Source organism: Callorhinus ursinus, unplaced genomic scaffold (assembly GCF_003265705.2).
Source record: "Callorhinus ursinus isolate GAN/ISIS: 27379988/994484 unplaced genomic scaffold, GSC_fseal_2.0 scaffold35, whole genome shotgun sequence".
In the NCBI taxonomy this organism is placed as follows: domain Eukaryota; kingdom Metazoa; phylum Chordata; class Mammalia; order Carnivora; family Otariidae; genus Callorhinus; species Callorhinus ursinus.
In genome coordinates, this window is record NW_027397097.1 from 1081313 (window position 1) to 1089421 (window position 8109).

The 8109-nt window shown below is 39.6% G+C and overlaps 1 pseudogene; it reads left to right on the forward strand.

Annotated features, from left to right (window-relative positions):
* Nucleotides 1–6306: 6306 nt before the first annotated feature.
* On the forward strand, nt 6307–7282 carry LOC141370456 (olfactory receptor OR51C1-like; annotated as a pseudogene).
* Nucleotides 7283–8109: the final 827 nt, after the last annotated feature.

Below are 8109 nucleotides of genomic sequence, written 5' to 3' on the forward strand. Positions count from 1 at the left end.
ATAAGGCAAGGATGTCCACTCTCAGCACTTCGATTTAACATAGTACAAGAAGTCCTAGCCATAGCAATCAGACAAAAAAAAAAAAAAGAGAGAGAGAGAGATCCAAATCAATAAGGAAGAAGTAAAACTTTCACTAATTGCAGATGACATGATACTCTATACAGAAAACCCTAAAGACTCCACCCAAAAACTGCTAGAACTGATAAACTAATTTAGTAGAGTTGCAGGATACAAAATCAATGTAAAGAAATCTGTTGCATTTCTTTTTTTATCATAAAATTTATTTTTTAAAATTTAAATTCAATTACTTAACAAATAATGTATTATTTGTTTCAGGAGTACAGGTCTGTGATTCATCAGTCTTATATAATACCCAATGTTCATTATGATTCTGTTGCATATCTATACACCAATAATGAAGCAGCAGAAAGTGAAATTAAGAAAACAATCCCATTTACAATGGCACCCAAAATAATAAGATACCTAGAAATAAACCTAAACAAAGAGGTAAAAGACCTGTACTCTGAAAACTATAAAACACTGATGAAAGAAACTGAAGATGACAGAAAGACAATCCATGCTCGTGGATTAGAAGACCAAATATTGTTAAAGTATCTATACTACCCAAAGCAATCTATACATTTACTGCAATCATTATCCCAAAATACCATCAGCATTTTTCACAGAACTAGAACAAAACAACTCTAAAATTTGTGTAGAATCACAGAAAACCCCAAATAGCTAAAGAAATCTTAAAAAAGAAAAGCAAAGCTGGAGGCATCACAATTCCAGACTTCAAATTACATTACAAAGCTGTAGTAATCAAAACAGTATGATACTAGTGCAAAACCAGGCACACAGATCAATGGAACAGAATAGAAAACCCAGAAATAAACCCACAACTATATGGTCAATTAATCTTTGACAAAGCAGGAAAGAATATCCAATGGGAAAAGGACAGTTTCTTCAACAAATGGTGTTGGGAAAACTAGACAGTAACATGCAAGAGAATGAAACTGGATCATTTTCTTACACCATACACAAAAATAAATTCAAAATGGATTAAAGACCTAAATATAAGACCTGAAAACATAAAAATCCTAGAAGAGAGCATAGACAGTAATTTCTCTGACACTGGCCATAGCAAATTTTTTCTACATAGGTCTCCTGAGGCAAGGGAAACAAAAGCAAAAGTAACTATTGAGGCTTCATCAAAATAAAAAGTTTCTGCACAGTGAAGGAAACAATCAAGAAAACTAAAAGACAACCTACAGAATGGGAGAATTTGCAAATGACACATCTGATAAAGGGTTAGTATCCAAAATATATAAAGAACTTATAAAACTCAACACCCCAAAACCAAATAATCCAATTAAAAAATAAGCAGAAGACATAAGCAGACATTTCTCCATCCAGATGGCCAACAGACACATAAAAAGATGCTCATCATCACTCATCATCAGGGAAATGCAAATCAAAACTGCAATATCACCTCACACCTGCGAGAATGCCTGAAAGGAAACAACAGGTATTGGTGAGGATGTAGAGAAAAAGGAACCCTCTTGCCCTGTTGGTGAGAATGCAAACTGGTGCAGCCACTGTGGAAAATAGTATGGAGGTTCCTCAAAAAGTTTAAAAGTAGAGCTACCCTATGATCTAACAATCACACTACTGGGTATTTACCCAAAGAATACAAAAACACTAACTCAAAGGGATACATGCACCCGATGTTTATAGCAGCATTATTTATAATAGCAAAGATATGGAAGCAGCCCAAGTGTCCGTTGATTGATTAATAGATAAAGAAGATGTGGTATATATATATTATATATAATATATACTCAGCATAAAAAAAAAAATGATATCTTGCCATTTGCAACAACATAGAAGGAACCTGAGAATATAATGCTAAGCAAAATAAGTCCGAGAAAGAGAAGTACCATACGATTTCACTCCTATGTGGAATTTAAGAAACAAAACAAATAGGCAAAGGAAAGAGAGAGATAAATCAAGAACAGACTTAATTACAGAGAACAAACTGATAACCTGATGGCTACCAGAGAAGAGGTGGGTGGGATGGGTGAAGTAGGTGACATGGACTAAGGAGTGCAGTTTTTGTGATGAGCACCGGATGATGTATGGAATTGTTGAGTCACTATATTGTACACCTGAAACTAATATAACACTGTATGTTAAGTACCTGAAATTAAAATAAAAACAGTAAAAAACTAAATAAATAAATAAATAATAAAAATATCTTAAAGAGTTTTAGGTTACATGCTGTGTCATTCAGAATTTTTTTTTTGGGGGGGGGCCGTACGTGATGGGCACCCAACGAAGTGGTTAGAGGATGGAGAGGGGGCTGACATGAAGCACCATGTGCCATTAAATGGTCTCCCTGCCAGGATGTAGCTGTTGGAGTGGAAGTGGGTAAGACAGCAGATGGGTTGAGCAAGAACCTTAAGAGAAGGCACACTTGATGGCCTCCATTTCTCATGAGAAGTCAGGAGCAATGTCAAATTAGCTGCTAGGAGAAGATTTTGGCAGGTTGAGTAAACAGCTTGAGAAGAATGGCGACAATTTAAAAACCGAAAGAAATTACGGAGTGATGCAAAAGTCTCAGCTCAGTCAATGACCACAAATTCATTTTGATAAAGATTTCAAAGGTGTGTGATTTTTTTTCCCCTAAGTTTATCCATTATCTCAGGGGAAGAAAGGTAGACAGGCTGGGCCCAGTTCAGCTGGGAGAGTGCAGCCAAAATCAAAGAGGAGAAAAGTCAAGGTATCCCTAGAAAGCAGCTCCAGGTGAATGACCACAGTCAGATTGAGGAAGGAGCTGAGGCGAATTTGTGGCAGAACTCTCCAGAAAGTAAGAAAGAATGGAGACAGAGCTTGTGTGTGGTGAGGAAAACAGAGGAAGAATCCAAACCCTTGTCTGCCTGGCTCTGTAGTACATGTTCTTTCCACTGTCCAAGTTCCCTCCTTTTTGAACTTTAATTCAGCAGGTCAGCCCCAGGCTGAGTGTGGGAAGAATCTGTGCCAGCCCTAGGCTGGAGCTGCAAGCCCAAAGTCCTGGTGTCTGTCCTAGAATAAGTGCTGAGAGTTTGGAACAGGTCTGTGGCCCTTCAGAAGTCCACTCCCTCTCCTCTAGGATGCCTTCCCTGATTCCCTCAGGCTGGGTTACGCCACAACTTTTGACTCCATATCTCTACCCTCTAGAAAGACTAAGAGTTTCTGCAGGACTGATCCTGGGGCCTGGTCAACAGGAGGCTTCAGGAATATCGTCTTGGAAGGATCTCAAATGCAGATGGGTTATTGAAGCTGATAGTCTCTGAATATAACCATTTCAACGTGGTGGGATATTGTAGAATCCATGATTCAATCTCTCCCTTGTCCCCTTACTGTTTAGTTCCACCAAATGCTTCCCCTGATTCCAAAGCTAACCTTAACTTTTCCATTCCCCAGGGATCTGAGCAGAGTGACTCCTCAGCGGTCCAAGCCGGGCCTCCCTTGGAGATAGGCACTGCTGCCAAGATGTCCCTGTGTAGTGAGATAAAATTCAATCCCTCTGCCACAAAGATATCCTGGGCTCTTGCAGGATGTGGAGTGGTAGAGCAGCCTGGAACAACAGTCAGGGTGAGTAACCTGGGGCCCCAACACATCCCCTTCTCCACTTCCCAGATGGGTGGCCGCCAGCACCTTAGCCTCAGATGGAGATAACAGTGGGAAGGGTCTGCAAGTAACACAGAAGAAAGAGAAGTAATAAGTCTTGGACCATGAGAGATACTAGTCCCATCTCCTGCTTGGAGAAGATGGCCTGAAGGAGGCTGTCTATCTGAGGTTCAGGGAGTTTAAAGCTCAGACCACATTCCGGGAGAGATGTCCCTCATCATCTCTCCAGAAAGTGAATGAGAAAATGTGTCAAGTTCTCTTCCCATCTGGCTTTCTGAGGTCATCTGAGCTCTGGTTCAGCATCTCAGCTGTCCTTCTCCTTGTCTGGACTGGCATTTCTCCACAGGCATTCTCTGTCACACTGGTCTGGCTTCCCATAGTGGCCCTATGGTGGTACAGAGTAATTCTGATTACCAAGACTCTGTGAACCAAGTGGTGAAAAACAGCTGGGAAGTCTCACTTTTCCTCAGTTCCCTTGTTTTCAATATTGTCCATCTTTCATTTCTGTCTGGCATCTCTGAGTCTAGAACCTTGCTGGGAGAATTTTTCCAGAAAGTAACCGGTCTTCTGCAAAAATGCAAGGGACAGGAGAAGGAATCATATAGCTGTTCCCTAGAAAATCATCCTGTTTTCAATCCCATTCCTTACTCTTGCCTTTATCAACTCCAACTCCTTAGTTCTTTTGATGTGGATATGTGGCATAACCTCCTCTCTACGAACTTAATCTTCTATTTCTGCCAGTTTCTTTCCACTCTTCCTATTGTTGATATACCTTATATCCCATCCTGTTCTTCTGCCACTGTCAGATATATTTTTTAATTTTTACTATCATTTAAATGATATTTTGGAGAGAGTAAAGATTTGTGTGCAATTCACCATGTTTAATTAGAAAACTTTTCCCATTAAATGTTGTCACTTTTCATAGAGTAAAACTGTTGATTTATTAATATTTTATTATGAAAAATAATAAAATCGTCCCTCAAAATTAGAGAGGAGACAAACTTGATCTCTATATAACCCATCCCTAGCTACCAAAATCATCAGCTCATAGCCACTCTTGGCATCTTGGCACTACACAATTCCTACCATAGGTGGCCCCCACTCCCCCAATTATTTTTAAGTCAATATAATGTCCTTCCTTATTTTACAAATATTTTCAAATCTTAAAACACAGTCATAGTATTATAATCACACCAAAATAAAAGATCATCATCAAGAATTCAACCAGGATTTATATTTCCCCAATTATCCCATAAAAGTATTTCTGGATGTTGGACTATTTTTCTCATGTTATTTTCTTTGGCTTACCATTTTGATATTCACTTTTTTTATTATCAACTCATTTTTATACCCTAATATCAAAAATTTTAATTTGGTTCATGATTTCTTTCATTTATTTATTTATAAAATTTTTATCCAGAATTTTCTTCTCCTTCCTTAATAATTCCTTATCTCAAAGAGTATTTTTACATATCTTTAACATGTTTGATCCCTTTTAATTTTTATATAATATGTCTGCACAAATTCTATGTTGGAATTTTTCTGTTACTCATCCTCCAATGGGATGAGCTCTACCAGGGATTAATTTTTGTTCAAAATAGTGTTTGAGAGAGAAGAAATGGAGGATGACAGAACTGACACTGTCAAAACTATATTTATTATGAATACAAAAGTTCATTGTATTCTCCTTTAAAATATTCTACTAGAATATATGCAATCTTTTTTAGAGAGCCAATGCTGTCACCTCCCCCAAAGGAAAAAAAAAAAGTCATTCTTACCTTCAGAGTGAGTTTATCACATTGGCTAGATACGGCAAAACTGTACACCCAGCATTCATAGTAAAACCCCTTTTAGCTCTCGGATTTACTTTTGGTGTTTTTCTTAAATCTTTGTCAAAAGATATTTCAGTGGGGCACCTGGGTGGCTCAGCTGTTAAGTGTCTGCCTTTGGCTTGGGTCATGATCCCAGGGTCCTGAGATCAAGCCCCACATTGGGCTCCCTGCTCTGCGGAGAGCCTGCTTCTCCCTCTCCCACTCCCCCTGCTTGTGTTCCCTCCTTCGCTGTCTCTCTCTCTGTCAAATAAAATCTTTAAAAATAGATATATATATATATATATATTCCAGTGACTGTTCCCTTATGTTGTTTTTGTTGACCTATCTTTAGAGAGTTTTTTGTTTATTTACTTATCTGTTTCTTTGGAAATTTAAAGGTGAATCCAAGTAAAGAAAGATAACAAGCCCATGCCATCAACCCTTCAGGCTTCCATCATATGTTTGCAATTTACTTCCATGAGACCACTGCTTCTTGTTTAAAATAAAGCATTTTTTATTAGGCTTCTTAGGACCTTCTCACATTCTTAAAGAAAGCACTGCTTTCTTCAATATATGAAGAAATCAGTGTTTTATACTATAAAATGACACTGTTGTAGTCAATAGATTTAAATTATAGTTATTCTCTAGTTGACTTTTAGATGGAGTACATTTTTAAATCCCTTTACATTTCGTATTTGCTAATATGTAGTAACGCATGTCACCTAATATCAGAGCTGGTATATTTTCCAATGATTTTATCCTTATTTTTCTTCCCTGACTGAAGAGGCCAGATCTTTCTGGAGACCTCAACTGCTTTCCAAAGATGCTCCCTTCCCAGTCCTATGTCAACATCTCCTTCTTCCAGCCACATGCCTTCCTGATGATTGGCATCCCAGGGCTGGAGGCTGTTCATGGATGGATCTCCATCCCCTTCTCCTCCATGTACACTGTGGCCCTCACTGGAAACTGCCTGATCCTCTTGGCTGTGGGGAGAACTCCCAGCCTGCACCAACCCATGTACTACTTTCTGTCCATGCTGGCCCTCACCGATGTGGGCCTCACCCTGTCCACACTGCCCACCACCCTAGCTGTGCTCTGGTTTGACCATCGGCTCATAGGTTTCAATGCCTGCCTGGTCCAGATGTTCTTCCTCCACTCCTTCTCTGTGGTGGAGTCGTCGGTGCTCCTGGCCATGTCATTTGACCGCTTTGTGGCCATCTCCAACCCTCTTCACTGTGCAGCTATCCTCACCAATAATGTCATCATTAGGATTGGCCTGGCCATTGTGGCCCGTGCTACCCTTTCTCTCTTCCCAGTGCTCTTCCTGCTTAAACGTCTGAACTTCTGCCCTAACAAGATCCTCTTGTCCCACTCATTCTGTTTCCATCCTGATGTGATGAGAAGAGCCTGTGCTGACATCACCATAAACATCCTCTATGGGCTTTATGTGGTATTGTCCACTGGTGGCATAGATTCTCTGCTCATTGTCCTCTCGTATGCTCTCATCCTACACACAGTGCTAGGACTGGCATCTCACAGTGCTAGGACTGTGTTGAACGCATCCGAGCCTTCAACCCATGTGTCTCCCATATCCTGGCTGTCTTTGTCTTCTTCATCCCAGGCATTACCATGTCCATGATACACCATTTTGGGAGGCACCTACCCCCCATTGTCATGCCCTAGTTGCCTATACATACCTGGTGGTGCCCCCTGTGCTCAACCCCATCATCAATAGTGTGAAATCCAAGCCCATCAGGGAGGCCATGATTAGGATGCTAAAGAGGAAAGACCAAGGCTGATGAAACTATGAAATATAACAGGGTCTGGGTACCATAAAAGAAACTTCCTGTTCCTTGCAGGAAACTGCTACCCTCAGCAAGCCCTGAAAACTCCTAGCCAAGGCTAGTGGGAAGACCATCAGGATTATTCATGTTGCAAATTTACAGTCACCATTTACTTTGTACTGGAAACAGTGCTGAGGATTAGACTGAAAAATATATTAAACATGATCCTTTCTCTCCACAAACACAATCTTGTATCAGGACAAAGGCAGGTAAATACAGAACCAGAATACAAGTACCATAATAAAGTTCTGTGCAAGAGATTACTAGAGGAACTGCAAATTAGTAGTTGCCAGAGTTTGCCTGGGAAGATCAGACAAACCTCAACAAAGGAAAGAATGCTTTTAATTTCATCTTGAAAAATGTATAGTGTTTTTCTAGGCAAAGTAGGAATTCAGTAAGAAAGAGAAAAACCTAGGAAGAAAGAGCAACATGAAAAAAAAAGACTCCATGTTTCGAAGAAGTAAATGTGTTTGTGAAAAGATAAGCATTCCTGAACTTCTTTACCCCGCTACCACTTGTTATGTCTATACAAGGGTGACTGTGGCATAGAGTTTGAAGAGGGAGTGGTACAGGATGAAGCCAGAAAGGTTGTACAAATTGTACAGAACTGTACAGAACTACACATACTATACTGAGTAGATTGGTTTGTCCAAAAACGTATGAATCATTTATTAAATATTTTTTACTATAAAATAAGTTAGGAGTATGAATTGCAGGTTAGAAGTGTGTTGACATATAAGCCAGACTGGAGCCAAAAAGACTATCAGCTTAAGCTCTTATCT